Genomic DNA, 18,540 nt, shown 5'->3' with positions numbered 1-18,540 from the left:
CAGGCTGAGTTGTAGAGGTGCTGCAATTTCCTGATGCAGACACCTCAACACAGGGAAGATTATAAACAAGGCCACATGTTTCATGCCATTGGAAAAGTCAAAGTCTGTGAAACCCTCAATTCTTCCCCGCAGAAGGAGGCCAAATCACTGAGTGTCTTAAAGACAGAGATAGATAGGTTTTTGATCAATAAGGGGATCAGGGGTTATGGGGAGAAGGCAAGAGAATGGGGATGAGAAAATATCAGCCATGATTGAATGGCGGAGCAGACTCGATGGGCCGAGTGGCCTAATTCTGCTCCTATGTCTTATGGTCTTATGGTGCTCGCAGAAAGACATGCGTGCCATTGATTGCCCCTTGGAACTGGGGCATCCCGGTGATGGCGGCAAATCCTGTAGCCTGGGCATATTGATGGGCCTGGCCCAGCTCAAAGGTGATACAGTTTGATGCCCGGTCTTACAGAGCATCCGTCACCTCCCGGATGCACCTGTGGGGGATGACTATGATATGCCACACAGGTACCCGCTCAAGCCCTGGAATGACCGAGCGGGTACCTGCTCTGCCACCGGAAACCGCCTCTAGCCTGCGTTGTTGCTGCTGCTTTCTATGGCATCTACCACAAGCAATACGGAGACAGCCTCCACGGGATCAACTCCAGCAAACATAGTTTTATATGGAAGGTATTGGAGAAGGAGAGAGGCCGATAATCAGTTAGGGCTTTCACAACGGGACCCTCAAATCTGCTCGGCCTCTCCCACCCTTACCATGACTGTCACGCCTTCTCTCAGAGTGCCATCCAACGAACCAGTTGCGCTGGCAAACCTTACTCTTCACCCCCTGATCACATCAGGAGCCCCTAGACCCCAGACCTCTGCCGGGGACTTTATGCAGACTGTGGTCAGCTGCCCTCTGCTCATCCACACACTTACCCTTTGATCACGAGACGATCCTCAGTGCTGAAGCCCTGCTCTTTAGTGTTTGATTATTGGCAGCTGCCTCTACGGTGCTGATGCTCCTAGAGTTCAGGCACTGTTCAGGCATCCAAGATTGCTGGGCATGCAGTGCGCTAATTACCCTCTGAGGCATGACATATGTACCCTCGAGGAGGCACTTGAGAGTTCAGAAGCGTGAAGTGCTAACACGACCAACAAGGCTAATTCCTCATTTGAAAGGGGCTGGTTTAGCACAGTGGATTAAACAGCTGGCTTGTAATGCTGAACAATGCCAGCAGCGTGGGTTCAATACCCGTGCCGGCCTCCCCGAACAGGCTCCGGAACGTGGCGACTAGGGGCTTTTCACAATAACTTAATTGAAGCCTACTTGTGACAATAAGTGATTATTATTATTAAATATCCTTCAGCTGTGAATCCAGAGGTTGCGCTCAGTCAAAGGGAGTGAAATTGACTTTCAGGATAGAAGCCATAGCAGGGCTCTGTGTTGGAAGTGTTGGAAAGACAGACAGACATCAGCTCTTGTTGCTCCTGTTCTGGATCCCCACAATAAATAAAGATGGCTTCCCACAAATACAAAGCCTCTCACCCCCATGGCCCATGGGTGACCCCCGACCTGGAACTCTTCAGCCCCCCTCATCCAAGCCCAACCCCCGTGGGGGATCCCCCAACAACCCCCCCCCCCCCTCCTCCCCGAGCACTGGTGCCCTTGAGCAGCTTGCCAGAAGATGGAGATGGCTATCCACGTCCCCTCAATAGCCATTGTCCAGGTTCCCGTTTTTGAAAAGGAATACTAAACAACGCCTTGATTTCCCGCTGGGGAGTCAGGTAATTCCCGGGAGGCCACTGCATTCGACTTCAATCTTCTTAATGAGATTGAAATGAATGCAAATGAGGGTTAATGAACGTCCACCCCTCAGTGGGAAGAGGTTCCACCCTTGGGCCAGCTCCAGCAGTCCCACCGGTGCCAGAACCCAGTAGTGGGTGCTGCTAGGATGGCAAGCATGCCTACAAGGAAGAGTGATGATGTCTTGTGTGAGGTAGGTTTTGGGCTTTTAGAGCAGGAATAGATTGGGCAATCTAGGGAGTGAGGCGAGAGATACGGGAAGGCAGGAAGGAAAAAGAGGGGGGTCCCTGATGTACAAAGGGTACTCCTCCCCAAAGGGCATACCCCCCCCAATCCTTGTTGCCTTTTAACCAGCCGAGTTTAAAAAAAACCTACCCACTCCCGCCCACGCCAATGTATTATGGCGCGTCAGCATAATATTGGGGTTAATTGGTTTGTTGACAAGTTCAATTGGCCGTTAATTGTTTTTTCAAAAAAAGGTGGATAGGATGCTTATTTCAGAGCCTGCCCACCTACCGAAATCTGTGTGTTACCGTGGGGGTGGGCTAGAGGGTGGTGGGTTAGTCGCCCATCATATTTAAATGCTGTAACATTCAGCCCATTCTCTCGGTATCCACTCAATCTAAATATATCACACTGACTGCAATGTAAATTACAATTGCTGCACACATCACAAATGGAAAGGAAATACATTCGTTCTTTACTCCAGAAATAAAAATATCCTCTCGGCAAATTACAAGAGAATATTAATAAACTTGCAGAATGAACATACAATTGGCAAAAGAATATCAACGTGGGTAAGCGTGAGATGTTAAATTTTGATTTGAAAAAAATTAAGCTCATGTATTACTTGGGAATTTAAAAAATATACATTTTATTTCGGCATTTTCACAGAAACAAACAAAAGCAGAAGAAAAATTATACAACATTATAAATAACCACCGCCCACCACCCACTCCCCACCATTGCCCCCTTCACCCATCCTGCCTTCCCCATTTTGGATTCCCCCACCTCTGGATTCGGGGCCACCATTACCCCCCCCCCCCTCAAGTACCTCGGACATTACGTCCGCAAAATCCTGCCAAGATCCTTTTAGTTTCAGACATGCCCAAAACATGTGGACGTGATTCACGGGCCTCCCCGCACACCACCCACATCTATCCTCTGCTCCCTCAAAAAACCTGCTCATTCATGTTACCATCCTATTTGTTCTGTGAATTATCTTAAACTGAATGACCTTAGCCTCACACACGACAAGGACACATTCACCCTCCGCAGGGCCTGAGCCCATGTCCCGGCCTCCACCTCCCCTCCCAGATCCTCCTTCCACTTTTGTTTTATATCCCCCATCGGAGCCCCTCCCAATCCATCAGCTCCTTGTAGATCTCGGTCACCTTCCCCTCCCTATCTCCTCCTTCGACTGTATCTTATCCTGCAACCCCAGGGGCAGTAGCCCAGGAAAAGACGGCACCTCTCGCCTCACAAAATGCCGGACCTACAAGTACCTAAAACGGTTCCCCCTGAGCAGCTCATATTCTTCCTCCAGGTCCTCCAACTTTGCGAATCTGCCCTCTATGAACAGATCACCGAATCGCTCAATCCCTGCCTGTCGCCATCCGCGAAACCTCGCGTCCAGTGCCCTGGCGCAAACCAATGGCTGTCACAGATCGGTGTCCACACCGAGGCACCCTCCAGTCCCAAATGCTGCCTCCACTGCCCCACGCCATTAAGGCCGTCACCACCACTGGTCTCACAGAGTGCCTGGCCGGAAAGAATGGCAGAGGCGCTGTTCCCCTACAAGAAGCCGCCTCGATCCACCCCCATACCACCCCTCCCCCACTACCCATTTCCTGACCATGACAATGTTCGCTGCCCAGTAGTAGTTCACCATGTTCGGCAACGCCTGACCCCCCCCTCCTCACCCCCACTCCAGAAAAGCCCTCCCACCCCACGAGGTCTTCCCCGTCCACGCAAACCCAGAAACCAGCGTATTGACCTTTTTTTAAGAGTACCCAATTCATTTTTCCCAATTAAGAGGCAATTTAGCTTGGCCAATCCGCCTATCCTGCTCATCTTTGGGTTGTGGGGGTTAAACCCACGCAGACACGGGGAGAATGTGCAAACTCCACACGGACAGTGACCCAGAGCCGGGATCGAACCTGGGACCTCAGCGCCGTGAGGCAGCAGTGCTGACCCACTGCGCCGCCCTGCATTGACCTTTTTAAAGAACGAATCAGGACGGAAATTGGAAAAGCGAACAGAAACCTTGGCAGCTCCGTCATTTTTACTGTCTCCACCCATCCTGCCAGCGACAATGGCGGCACATCCCACCTCTTAAAGTCCCTGTTCATCTGCTCCACGAACCGCTTCAAGTTCAGCTTGTGCCAATGCGCTCAGTCCCACATCACCTGGACGCCCAGGTATCTAAAACTCGCCCCCTCTACTTGAATAGCAGCTCCCTTAATCATCTCTCCTGCCCTCTAGTCTCAATCGGGAACACCTCGCTCTTTCCCATGTTCAACTTGTATCCAGAGAACCGATCGAATTCCTCCAAAGTACCCATAATGTCCCCAATACTGCCCAATGGGTCCAAAATGTATAACAGCAGGTCGTTCGCGTACAGCGCGATCCTATGCCTAGGTGCAGGGATAGGTGGATTGGCCACGCTATGTTGCCCCTTAATTGGAAAAAAAATAATTGTGTACTCTAAATTTATAAAATAAAGCTGTATCAAAGCTTGGTTAGACCACACCTGGAGTCCTGTGTACAAATTTGGTTGTCACATTATAAAAGGGCTTGAGGCACTGGAGAGAGTGCAAGAAAGGTTTCAAAGGATTAGCAGAAACACAAGGTTACATCTATCAGGAAAGGAGGAAAAAGCGCTCAACTGCTGGAGGATCATCAACTCGGTGAAAGAAGCTCTTGGGCTTACCGGAAACCTATTGGACTTCTAGTGCGAGGGGCTGTCCACAAATCGGACTTTACAGACTGGCACACGCAAAGATCCAGGGCTACATGCTGAGGGATGGAATAAAGCTTTGTGCAAACTCCACACGGAATAAAACTTTGTGGCAACCACTACAGAGGCTCAATGGAGAAAAGCCATTGTGTTAAAGACCCCCTCTGCCCCTGTAGGAAGCCTAACGGGGTTGAGCCCCTTAAAAAACCCTTTGATCTGCACGTTTGATACAAAATATATATTGTAAATATAAATCCTAACTGGGTTGACTGACTGCAATATCGGAGTGCTGCATACTGTAGTAAAAGAGATTGAACTCTATTGCACTTTGTGCAATGTCAAATTTGAACTGATATGGAATGTAATTTTACAAAGTTTATGAAGAAAGTATATATTTGGGAATAAAAAGGATGCACAAGCGGCAGGGACTAACCTAATAGAGGGATTTAAAATTCTGGTTCGGGATGCAGAGCGAGGCCAGCGACACGGATTCAAACCCCGTACCTGCTGAGTTCATTCATGAAGGCCCCGCCATCTCACCCTTGCCCCTCGCCTGCGGTGTGCTGATTCTCAGGTTAAATCACCACCAGTCAGCTGTCCTCAAAAGGGAAAGCAGCCTGTGGTCATCGGGGACTATGGCGACTCTATGTTTACTTTACATTTTTTTAATTCTGAAAGCTTCTGATGGAGCGGACAGAGAGAGAATGTTTCCTCTTGTCTATGTGTGTGTGTGTGTGTATGGAGGGGGCGGGGGTGGGGGGGGGGGGTGGTATCATTATAAAGCCACAATAATAGTCACCAAGAGATCGAATAGGGAATTCAGAAGACATTTCTTTACCCAGATAGAGGTAAGAATGTTGAACATTGATGTGGTTTGGGTAAGGCACATTGAGGCACTTGGAGACGAGGTAGATGGAATGGGTGAAGTCTCATGGAGTATGAACACTGGCACAATCCAGTTTCCGTGCCGTGCCCCTCTATTTATATAATAATATTTATTATTGTCAAAAGTAGGCTCACATCAACACTGCGATGACGTTACTGTGAAAATAGCCCTCCTGCACATTGGATGATGAGGGCATGACTACCCAGGAAGCTGGTTGGAGGGGATGAATGAGAATCAGTGAGACCCGGATAGATATAATAATAATCTTTATTGTCACAGGTAGGTTTACATTAACACTGCAGTGAAGATACCGTGAAAAGCCCCTTGACGATGCCACCGATTGCTGGGTGTTAGTTCCTGAGACTGGCCACGTGGTCTGCAGAACCATTTCCAGTCGTGTACTTCTCACTGTTCCTATTAACATAAATATCATTTAATTGAAGTGGCTCAGACGCAGGAGTGAGTGAAAATAGGAGAAATTACCAATGGTGTAGTCTATGCCTGGGGCACAGACAGAAATGTACTGCTGCTCATCAATGGGGAAGTATAACCTTTGATTTTCCACGGGGCCCCTATTGACACAGTAATTTGGGGTAGGATAATGAGATGACAAATGGTGCCTTAAATTGCCATGGCCTGTGACAAAAAAATGGTTTAATTGGGATATCATTCTGTGGAACTCACCTGTGAGGTTTTTTGTATTTCAATGAGTCAAAAGTATTTTGCACAAGGGTTTGATCGTCCCAGAATTGACGTCAGATGGGTTCCACTCTATTTGAGAAGTAACATCAGACCAGCTAATAATGGTTAAACTGCACCATTCAATGATTTGGGCCTGATGCCTGAACAGAGGTTTGAGAATGCATATGGTTCAGTCTGTCCTTCTGTGAACCCCGAGACCCCAGTCACGTTAATGCAATTTTTAAAAAGGCAACTTTAAATTTTACAGCAAATGTGACATTTCTCTGGACTATTCGCCCACCAGCAGGCACAATTACTGTTAAGCTGTTGTGGTGGGATCATAAGTCAGCGGCAAGAATACCTTAAAACCTCCAGGGCCAAGGTGTAAGTTTCTTCCGTTCCTGAGGCTCCAAGTGCTAACGCCAATGGAGGATCTGTTCCACAACGGGCAAATCGGCGCCACACCCGCACCGATTAAGGTACCAGTGAGGGGCCAGCACCGGTGGCGCGTGAAACACCCGCAGACCACGCGACAAATGATGGGAGAATCACAAGATCCATGCTGGACATGCACAGAGCTGACAAGCTGCAGTCGCTCATATACCTACACCCCCCCATACATGCACCGATCACACCAGAAAAGATGGCGCTGGTTGTGCTGGACTGCGTACCTGTCCACCCTGACATAAGGCGGTGCTGGACACTGTCTGTATGCCCTCTCTCTCTCCCCGTGGCCGCCACGCCAGGCTCACGACCGTCGAGACCACACGTGGCCGGTGCCGTCGGGAACTCGGCCCATTGGAGGCAGAGCATTGTAGTTGGGCCCGATAATGAGGTGTGAATGCGGTCACAACTGCACGCGCCACAATAATGCCGGATTTGTAGGGGGCGGTGCCTCGCAATTCGGCGCCAAACTGGCGCCTGGCGCGATTTCAGCGTCGGGAGCTATTCTCCACCCAATCGTCGTTCCCAATTTCAGCGTCGGGCAATGGAGAATCCCGCCCAATATGTTGGGTTCGTGACAATGCTATCAGAACCAATTGTGTCCAGTTAGGAAGCAGGCCCACAGATATGTTAAACAAGTAAAGTGACTGAGGTCACTGGGTAAGCAGTGAAGGGGCAATTAAGAAAGTTTTAATATTGGGGGTGGGGTCAGGTAATCTTCAATTTGAGATGGGTTAAAGTCTTGGCTGGTGCACGTGCAGTTAAAAAATGTGTCTCATCTGATTCCACCCCCCCCTCCCCCCCTGTGAAATTGGCAAATGCCACCTCTTGAAAGGTTCAGTGTCTGATTGTTCTTCGAACAACGTCGGGAAACAGATGGAGGCGAAAAACAAAGCAAACAATCGTTGGGAGCCTTCACCACATGAACCAGTGCCAAGGGTACAGCAAATGAAAATACATTTCCAGCCAGTGAAAGTTTGCTGGTTTGCAACTTTTTCTACCAATGAAAGCTGTAGGTTTATCCAGGGGAAATATAAAAAATTGAAATTACCCTGTGCAAAAAAAAATCAGTGGAAAGTGAGGGTTATTTGACGGAGAATTATAGTTGCGGGTGACATTAGATGCGTCGAATGCCCCGGGGCTAAGCAAAATAAAGAGCTTTTAAATGGAGTGCAGTGTTCATAGCTCGCAGTCATTTCAAATAAATAAATCTTTAGTAATTTGGGCTGTAAATTGCAGTTTAAATTTTTCCTGCCTGTATATTCTGTAAGTTTTGTCATTACTGGTGTGAATATAGTCCCCTGCCAAGAATGCTTCATAGTCTTTAACTATTACATTAAGCATCTGCTGCTGCCATTTATGGATCAGATAACATTTTACTCTTGAGATATTTGATTTTATTACCTTCTAGGGAGTGAGCCAAACAAGTGTTCCTATTGATTTGTACATTAAATATATTAGTAATAAAACAACATCTCTGTAAACAAATTGTAAAATCAATAGTAATTGTTACCAAAATATCACAAGTGCTTGAATTACAATTAAGGCTATTGTGTCGAGAGCCTTTGAGCACCTTTGAAGTGTCGATATCAGAGGGACTAATGTGCCAACTGGGCTGGGCGACGCGGCATCAAATTTAATTTTATTATACAGAGACTTTTATTTCCGCCTAAATAAATATATTCAGTTCATTAGAAGCAAGCACATTATAAAACTGCACACATTATTCATAAGCACCAGCCAAATTTGTTTGTGGTAAATCTTCCCTGTCCATTCGTGCTCTTGGCAAATGATCAGCAGCAGTAGAGTTGACCATGTTATCACTGCCCTGTGCACCAAAGAGCCTTGCTCCATGCAATTAAAGTTGGTGAGCACATATATTTCTGCAGAAAATCTTTATTGCTTTAAAACAAAATGCATTTTTCTGAATATATCATAGCCAAACGAAGGACATGTATTTTATTGAGACAAACAAAATCTTGGGTATAAATTGTGTACCTTGAAGCTGTCTCTCACCAGTCGTTTGTATTAACCATGAATTGTTCCCAACTATCAGTTTCCTGCTGGAAAGGGAGGAGAGAAAGCACCTGTCGCAAGCACAGTGTAACTTCCATGCAATAGAAAGACAAAGCTTTTTAGGGAAAGAACAGAGCGTGCATGTCACTGTGAATAAGCTTGTCATCAGTAATATAGCTGTTCGACTCTGGCTTGGTTATCTATTACCAAAAGGGAATCCTTGGAAAGAGATATCAAAGGTCAGTCCGTAAGCATGACCCCGAGCTTTCGTTGGCCTGCCATTTTAATTCTGCATCTTGCTCTCACACTGACATCTCTGTCCTTGGCCTGTTGCACTGTTCCAATGAAGCTCGACGCAAGTTTGACAAACGGCACCACACCTTCCGATTAGGCACTTTACAGCCTTTTGGACATTGAATTCAACAATTTCAGATCATAACCTCTGCTCCATTTTTCCTTTTCTTAGTTTTGATTTTTATTTTTTTTTGGTCAACAGCAGCACCTGCTCCAGGAGTATTGCTTGTTTCTTTTCTTACCCCACCACTATTGACCCTGGAAGATCAACTCTTATGTCATTCATCTCTCCTGTCATAAGCTTCCTTTTTGTCCTTGTCCCACTCACCCATCGCTAGCTTTTCTTAAGGACCACAGACCTGAAATGCTAACTCTGTTTCTCTCCACAGATGCTGTCATAGCCTGTTGAGTATTTCCAACATTTTCTGTTTTTATATAAAAGGTCCTGCACTTGCGTGGTTGAAGATTTGCTTTGTGCACCTATTATATAACTAGCTAACCTCCTGTACCATTATGTGCACATTGCCTGGAGACTAACTCTAAATTTTAGGCAGTTCAGTTTTTTCAGGAGAAGAATAGAGTACGAAAGGGAGACTGGGAGCACAGCACAATGGAGGAGTGATTATAGGGAGTGGGTCACATTGTGGAAGACAAGAAAGAGAGCGTAGAAAATAAAATTTGAAATTACTGCACCTTGGGAAAAGGTTCAAATGACACAATTCACTTTTTAAAAATAAATTTAGAATACCCAATTTTTTTTTTTCCAATTAAGGGCCAGCTTAGCATGGCCAATTCACCTACCCTGCACATCTTTGGGTTGTGGGCAGACACGGGGAGAACCCACATGGATCGGACCCGGGTCCTCGGCGGCATGAGGCAGCAGTGCTAACCACTCCGCCACAAATGGCACCATTATATGCTGGAGATCTATGATAATAGTTATTTGAAGGAAATGTTTTGCCTGAGCTTGATTTCCAATCATCAAGTTATACTTAGGAGAAAAAGCTTCAGATCCACGTTCGTGCTTGAGAGCAAGGCTGGTCATGCAAGGTATAGGCTACAAGAAAGGTTTGGAACATCATAGGGGCCTACATGGAGTGACACTATTTATACTTTGGGCATCTGTTATTGATTGAACCACTACATTCAAATAAGCCACAGGTGCACAATGTAAATGATAGAATTCAGCCGAACCCATGCCCAATTGCATTCAGCAGCAACCTGTACGAGGGAAACTAATTAGATACATTTCTAACATACAATTGTTAACATCAAGAGTGTGTTTAACATCAAGAGTATGTTTAGTGTTTTTTTCTGAATTACACCAAAGTTTTGTTTTGATAAATTAATATTTTTAAGAATTACTGGTGCCTGATTAAGTGTTTTGAATATTTAAGCAGTTTTTTGGTTAATTTTGTCAGGGCTGCTGTTACCGAATTCTAGTCATAGTTTTCCAACTTGTCAGTTGACAATCAAATATCTGAGCAAATCAGCATGGCTAACTGAACAGACAGAAGTTATTTATGCCAATCTGAATGAATCTACGGAGACATTTCAAATCTAATACATTCAAGTGTGATGGACAATCTCTGGGCATGATTCCCTATAAACACACGGTATATGCAAGATTTTTTAATTAGGTGTTTTGGCTTTCAGAATGTTTTAGTTACGAAACACTTCTGCAATCACAACTTAAGAGTCCACTTGTTATCTATTCAGAGTGATCAATCCAGTTCACTACTTGTGTGAATTAGGTTGAAAAGCATAAACGGTTTCCAAAACAACAATGGCATCGGGAACCAATGTTAAAAAAGACGGCTTGCTCTTATATGGAACTTTCCAGGACGCCCCGAGGTGCTTTATAACCAATTTGGTACTACTGAAGTATAGGCTCTGTGGTAATGTAGAAAACACTGCACTCAATTTGTACACAGCAAGCTCCCACAAACAGAATCTCCTGCCTCCTCTGCATAACCCCTGATCCCCTTATTAATCAAGAAATCCCCTTATTAAGAACACTGGATTTGTGCCCGAGGTGTTGTTACCTACAGGGCTACAGAGCAAGAGGTGGATGGTGGAATATTTCTTAGAGCATAAGAACTAGGAGCTGGAGTAGCCAATATAAAGCCCCAAGGTGCTTTATAACCAATTTGGTACGACTGAAGTATAGGCTCTGTGCTAATGTAGAAAACACTGCAGTCAATTTGGCTCCCACAAACAGAATTGGCATAGTGACTGGATAACCTGATTTTAAGCTTTGGTTGCGAGATACGTACTGGCCAGGACAGTGGGCTGTTGAAGAGTATGTTCCACAATTGGTGAGGACAATGTACCATATGGCCATAAGATATATGACCAGAATGAGACCATTCTGCCCATTGAATCTGCTCCGCCATTCGATTGTGGCTGATATGTTCCCCCATTCCCCTGCCTTCTCCCCATAACCCTTGATCTTATTTTTTTAATGTATAAATTTAGAGTACCCAATTATTATTTTCTAATTCAGGGGCAATTTAGCGTGGCCAATTGGCCTACACTGCACATCTTTTTGGGTTGTGGGGGTGAGACCCACGCAGATACGGGAGAATGTGCAAACTCTACATGGACAGTGACCTGGGGCCAGGATCGAACCCGGGTCCTTGGCGGTGTGAGGCAGCAGTGCTAACCACTGTGCCACCGTGCTGCTCCTCGGATCCCTTTATTAATCAAGATTTGTGCTTGAGGTGCTGTTACCTACAGAGCGATAGACCAAGTGCTGGAAGGGGGAAATGGTCAGAATAGTTCCTTCTTAGAACATAAGAACGAGGAGCAGGAGTGAGCAATTTAGCCTCTCGAGCCTGCTCCACCGTTCAATATGATCATGGCTGACCTCATCATGGCCTCAGCGCCACCGTCCTGCCCGTTCTCCATAACCCTTCAACCCATTACTAATTAAAATCTGTCCAACTCCTCCTTAAATTTACTCACTGTACGTATTACACTAGACGATCAGCAATTACCATCATTATCAACACTGATGAAAACAAAAGCAATCCCAAAAATGTTTCTAGGCTCAAGGTGGCAACTGTCCTGTTAGTCGAACAAGATGTTTCTAAAGGCCTCAATCTGCCAGTCCACGGTTCCCAAATCATGTCATCATCCAAGTCACATGACCCTCTACCGTCAGGGTGCTTTCCTAATAGCAATGCTGAAGAGAAGGGCTGCATCAAAGTGCACAAACCCACTCCAAAAATGGTATGTATCCTGTTTTGTCACGGAACTAACCTTTCAGATTGCTGCCCTTCACCTCAATTACCACTCCAGACACTGGGTAACATCGATCCGCTGTCTGAACATCAACCCACCGACTCAGGATCTCCACAGCTGCCATTCAACATGTTTCCAACTGATTGAATCTCAAAACCTGTAAAATCAAAGCCCTGTTAATCAAATTCCATACTTCACCTTGCGGGGGGGTTGGGGGGGATCTGAACTGAAGCAATGCTTCACTATGTAGGAACGTGGAACAGTGGGTTTTACTGCTCAGCACAGCAATGATAAACTGGCATTTTCTTTCCAGATGCATTAATATAAGTCCTTAACAGGGCTTGGCTGCTTCATTGCTTTCGTTGATGGGTGAGAAAGAAAATGATTGGAAATGCTGGAATTTCCTCGATGTTTGAACTCAGATTTAGGCAGCCGTCGTTTATTTTGAACCCTGCCCGCCATCACCTGTACCTTAATTAAGTATTCACCCCCCCCAAAAATACAGATTATCCATTGAGTCAGCGTTTTTACCCTACATGTGAACCATTGACCGAAATTTTAATAGTTCTCTAAACTTCTTAATTCTTGATCACTTGCATGACAATAAGCGATTTTCATTTAATTTCATCTCTTTTAAGCGGGAAATGCGGGGGAAGATCTATTCTTGAAAACATGTTGTTAATGAAAAGTCACAGCTAAAGTGAGTGGAGTCAGCCAAAATGAGAACCCAGCCTATATGGTCGTGCAGCAGTCTCCAGCAGGTGTCATTCCAAACGCCTCGCAAAATAAATCTTCTTAGCATCCTCTTGAGGTGACTCCATAACTCTTCTAACAAACCACAGGCCTTCCGAACATTCTCTGTGGAAGTTGTGAGGAAATGTGAACGATGCTGTTGAGACGGCAGCTTTCTGTAATTTTGTAATTTATAGACCTCCCACGTTGCTGCTCAAGTCAGATGATAGATTTCGTGCCATGCATTGTGTGAATGTTGGGATGTATTCCTTTTAAGGCACAAATTCTAATTGCTCTGAAGTGAATATTGGGCCGAGGCACTCAGAATTTAATTGTTGTTTGGTCAGGAAACTTTCAAGTTTGAAATGCGCCGGTCGGTTTGAGTCTGCTGGCGACATTTTGAAATTGCTTTTAACATCTGTAACAACGCCTCCATACACTTGATGTGTCCTTTTTTTGATAAATTAATATGAATGCATCATATCTTGCCCCTATACTCGATATTTTAACATAGTATTTCATGGTAACCTTTGAAATTACTACAGAAATAACCATGCAAATTATTTATATGGAAAACAAATGTTAACATTTGGAAAGCAATTTCACTCGTTTTCTACTAGTCCTGTGAAAAAGAAACACTTTTCATGACCACCAGATGTCTCAAAGTGCTTTACAGCAGATGAGGTGCTAACAAAATGCAATCACTGTTGTAGGGCAGCCAGTTAAAAGGCAGCAGCCAAATTGTGCACAGTAAGCTCCCATAAACAGCAATGTGATAATAACCAGGTGATCTGTTTCTGTGATTAATTGAGGAATAAGTATTGACCAGGACATGGGGGAGGACTTCCCTGCCATGGGATCATTTACATCCACCAGAGCAGGCAGGTAATAATCTTTATTGTCACAAGTAGACTTACATTAACACTGCAATGAAGTTACTGTGAAAATCCCCTAGTCACCACACATCCTCCTGTTAGGGTACATAGAATGTTTCATCTGAAAGTCTGTGCCTCTGACAGTGCAGCACTCCCTCTGTGCTGCATTGGAGTGTGAGCTTTGGTTTTGTAGGCTGATGTGGCTGAGTTTCAACATGAAGCTATCAAAATAAAAATGATAAAAATCAGAAAAGCGGCGGCGTCTATACCTGCAAGTTTCACGCCCACCTTCATAGCCTCCATTATTTGGCATTAACTAGAACAAGGCCAGTAAATTCTCACTGCCAATGAAGTCCTTATATATAATTCAGCATATTTCTACCCCCCTCTTCAGCTCTGTAGAGGGGTCACATGGTCTCCATAGTTAACTGTGTTTCTCTCTCCACAGATGCTGCCACACCTGCTGAGATTATCCAGCCTTTTCTGTTTTTATTTCGGACTTCCAGCGTCCGCAGCATTTTGCTTTCAATTGAAACTTCAAGACCTCATACAAACAATTGCCGATCCCTGGATTCACAATGCGTCTTTCAATGCATGCATCACTTCTGAGCTACCATATTTAATATACTCTGGCACAAATGTTTGGAAAGGGACTCGTGACTTTTTTAAACCATTTCCCCCAAAACAGAGGTGCCCACATTGAATGGGATTGATTCCCCGTTTGATGAACAGAGAAAACCAGGGCGAGAAGGCCAAGCTAATTGTAAACGATTGTTACAAGAGCAGGAGTTTAACGAAGGTCAGTTGGCCGGTCAGTGCCTGGTATTTTGACACAGGCGGTGTCCCGAGTACCGGGGGTCTGAACCATGTGCACCTCGCCAAGGAATTGGCAACTGCATGTTGTGAAACAAAAAACATGCTGGAAGGAGGCAAAACGAGGGTGTAAAAAGAAAGATCACACCTGAACGCCAAAACCAAAAATAATCGCCCAAGCTCCGAGCCATCCGCTCAGGAACATCAGGAACTGACCCGAAGATGTGACAGGGTGGTTTCTGAGCTATGATATTATGGCAACATCTGGCCTGCATCACATCTGGGCTCAGTCAGGACTTCCCCGCACAGTGAACACGCGCTGCAACCATCACCTCGTGATACAGTAAAGTGCTTCAATCTGAATCAGAGTCGAGTGAATACAATTTGAGACACATGCCCCAGAAACACATTCCCTGCTCTAAACCTTGTCACCCTGGCTGCCTTGGCCAGATTACCGGTGGATTACACAGTATCCAGTGGGATTGAGGAGAATACTTTTTAATTATGTTTAAAAACACCATGGGCACTCGGGCAGATGTTTGCGCTAATTGTTTTGCACACAGCCCCCCCCCCCTTTAGCTTCAGCAGACTTGTTTATTTAGTCTGATTTCATTCGGCTGCGGCTGCTGTGCAGGTGAGGCACTTTCTTCTCAATGTCGAATGGCTGTGAATTGATTTGCAGACATCACTGATCAGCGCTCGCACTGAAATTGACAAGTGACTGGAAATACAAAGCCGAGTGTCGCTTCACGCCAGTCAGCTCACATTGGACATTTCCACCAAATGGGATCGCGTTTGACAACAGACAGCTTTAAGAAGGGGGGGGGGTGGTGGTGATGGTGGCGGAGGAAGTTGATGAGAAATGGGAAGGGACAGGGCTGTATGGAACAAGTTGATGGATTACGGTCACATCAATTTCTGAAGGCCGAACCTTCAGGAGCAGCGGAGTCAGTGAAATTTACATTATTAATCTCTTGTAATAATCTACAGCTCGAGCAGACTGAGAAAATAGCACCAGAGCTGAAGATTGACCAACCTATATAAATAACTACTCTGCGCGCTCAATTTAATTGCGCTCTCGTGAAAGTGCTCCTCCTGTCTCATTCTAATTACTTCTGGTTTCATTAAGGTCGAGCGAAATCCATCCCGGCCCTGCAACAATGAAAAATTCATATTCTGACTTTTGTTCTGTGAAATATTTAAATGTTAATAACCATTCACTCCAGACATGGCTATCTCTCTGGTGCTCGGCTTAACAGAAAATCTATTTAATCTACCGAATCTCATTAAATGATTATGGCATAAGAGAGGCTTGAAGGAACTCAATAGTAAAAAGAGGGCTTTAGAATATTCCTTAATTTAATTTATCTTCTTGCATGAAGAGCAACAAAAAAGATATAAAATATCTCTTCTGTGCATCCATTTGAGTGGATAATGATTAACTGTTTTCTATTGTGCTACAGCTGCTATGCATTATCACACAGAGTGTAAAAACCACATACCCTGGTAGTTCTTGACTCCTTTCCAAATATTACTCCTTTTAAAGCCATTAAAAGATTATCACTGATTTAACCAAATGTCTGGTTTGTGCATTAGGAACAGCCTGTACTCTGAATCCCCCAATTGCCATTTTCCCCCTTCCCCGCTCATAGTATCTCATTCACACAGCAGTATTTAATTTCATTTCCATGAATATGCAATGAATTTAATTTTGAACACTATTTTCATCTGCTCCTGTAATCACAAAAAATTCTGGTGTAATTAGTTTCTAATTACTTGCTTTAATTGTTGTAGTAATCATTTTAATTACCCAAATGCACAGACATCAAAATGCTAAAAGGAAAATAATCCTTTTGTGCCTCCTACCTTGTCTTTCCTGCTCAATGTTGGTATCTAGATTCTGACACTGTCAACCTTTTGAAAGCTGAGGGGTGAAGAGGAGGAGGGGGGGGGGGTGGATAGGAAGTGCCTGATATGAAATCCAAATCGACTTGTCTTCAACAACATCGCCACGCGGAGCACTGAAATTTGCAACCAACACCTCCCCCCCCCCCCCCCCCCCACCACCAAAAAAGTCATTAAGTTAAAATATACAGTTATTGTACCTTTCTGGGACTGGCGCCACACAGCCGCTTATTGCATGTACCTATAGCACAGTCTAGCAGATGGTAAATCATGAAATTTTATGAAATTATTACACCAGCGAGGTGTTTTGAAAAGGAGCAGCTGTGAGGGAGACGGGACATTATAAATACTCACAGGTGTTCAGTCTTTCTATTGCCAGCCACAACATAAAAAATTAAATTATAAACAAACAGGCAAATGTTGTAATCTCTCTCATACACACCACTTACGGGAAAATTGCTTAAACTAAGCAAAGAATTAAATTTTAATTTGCATAAAATATTTATCCGGGCTAAGGAATTCCATAGCAACCCCTCTGATAGCACGTTTAAAATTGCCAAGATCACGAGTGGCGTGGGGGTGGGGTACACAGCCTGGAAAGTAAAACCCCCATCAGCACCGAGGGATCAGGACGGCGGTGGGGGAAAAACAAAAGCACATTGTTGACACGTTATGGGCAGGTAATTCTGTTCTGGACGAGTTGGCCAACTCTCACTTTCAAGACAAATTTGTCTTTTCCATCAAGTTTTTCCTTCTATATTAGCATGTCCTGCCACGCGTCATTGCACCTGGCATTGTCAGAATGTGGACACTTGTTCACAGTTTGTGGAGAGCACATTGTGTGTACATATATATGTGCATGTGTACATACATATATGTTTGTATATATATATATATATAAAGTGTGTATGTATATATATATATATAAAGTGTGTATGTATATATATATTTTTGTTCCTCCATAAACCAGTTGACCGATATTTCCATTCAATTTAACCTTTGGACTATCTGAGCTAAACATCCACGGCTTTCAAGAAATATATGACCTGTTTAGTGACAGACAGGATTCCTGAGAAAGTAATTGCTGATGGCCAGTGTAATCGAGATGCCAACAGATGAAGATGATAAGATGTCCACATTTATTTATTTTTTTTGTTGAGAAAGAACGCCAAGACTTTCTACTGAAATCTATCTACATTGAGAGTGCCACAGACCCCCGTGGCGAATGCAGTGCCAAATGTTGATGGCAGATGCGCTCCAAAGTTGATTTTGGTTTATTATCTGTGTTCATTTAGTTTCAGAGGCAGAATTGCTTTATTTCACTAGATCCCTTCTTAATTCAATCAAGGGGAGGGGAGGGGGGCTGCTGGTCGCAGCAGTGAAAGGTGTAATTTTTCAAAATAAGGAAAAACGTCAACACGGATTCCCTTTTGCAGTTTTCTTCCCTTTGTTGACTCCTGGAGTGCAGCCGAGTGAGAAGATGAGGTCCGCTCCAGCTAAACCAGTCAGTTTCCTCTCCCTTGGAATCACTGCCAATGTCCAGCCAGCCGAGGGCGGTGCAATGCAGCCTTGAGTGGAGCCCCTCCAGCACCACCCACCCTTCCTCCCAGCAGCAAAGCAAAAACACGTCCCCTCCCCTCAATCCAAGCGGTGGCCTGTCCGGGTCTGCTCTTTCCGACACACCCAACGTACATAACAAGTGTGTGTGTACAGTAGCTGCACCTGCCAATGAAATAAACCTGACACCAGCCAAAGTGCATTTACTGGCCAGTGTGTGTGATTTCTCTATTCATTGAAGGAGAGCTGCAGTGACTGTGGGACTGAAAGCTTGTGGAGGGAGGGGATGATTTAACACTCCAGCAAGGCTCCTAACACAGCGCCTCTCACCAAATTT

General features: G+C 44.8%; 1 long non-coding RNA gene across 1 annotated transcript in view; it reads right to left on the bottom strand.

The window, feature by feature from the left end:
• LOC140398840 (uncharacterized) overlaps positions 1-16,728 on the bottom strand; it is a 45,517-nt gene extending 28,789 nt beyond the window's left edge. Inside the window, exons 1-2 of the long non-coding RNA XR_011937588.1 lie at positions 16,608-16,728; positions 12,340-12,478 (exon numbers count right to left, since the gene is read on the bottom strand). This is a non-coding gene — a long non-coding RNA (uncharacterized lncRNA). The remainder of the gene's footprint in view (positions 1-12,339; positions 12,479-16,607) is intronic.
• Between the last annotated feature and the right edge of the window lie 1,812 nt (positions 16,729-18,540).

Source organism: Scyliorhinus torazame, chromosome 22 (assembly GCF_047496885.1).
Source record: "Scyliorhinus torazame isolate Kashiwa2021f chromosome 22, sScyTor2.1, whole genome shotgun sequence".
NCBI lineage: Eukaryota > Metazoa > Chordata > Chondrichthyes > Carcharhiniformes > Scyliorhinidae > Scyliorhinus > Scyliorhinus torazame.
This window is presented reverse-complemented; position numbering and strand designations above follow the sequence as displayed.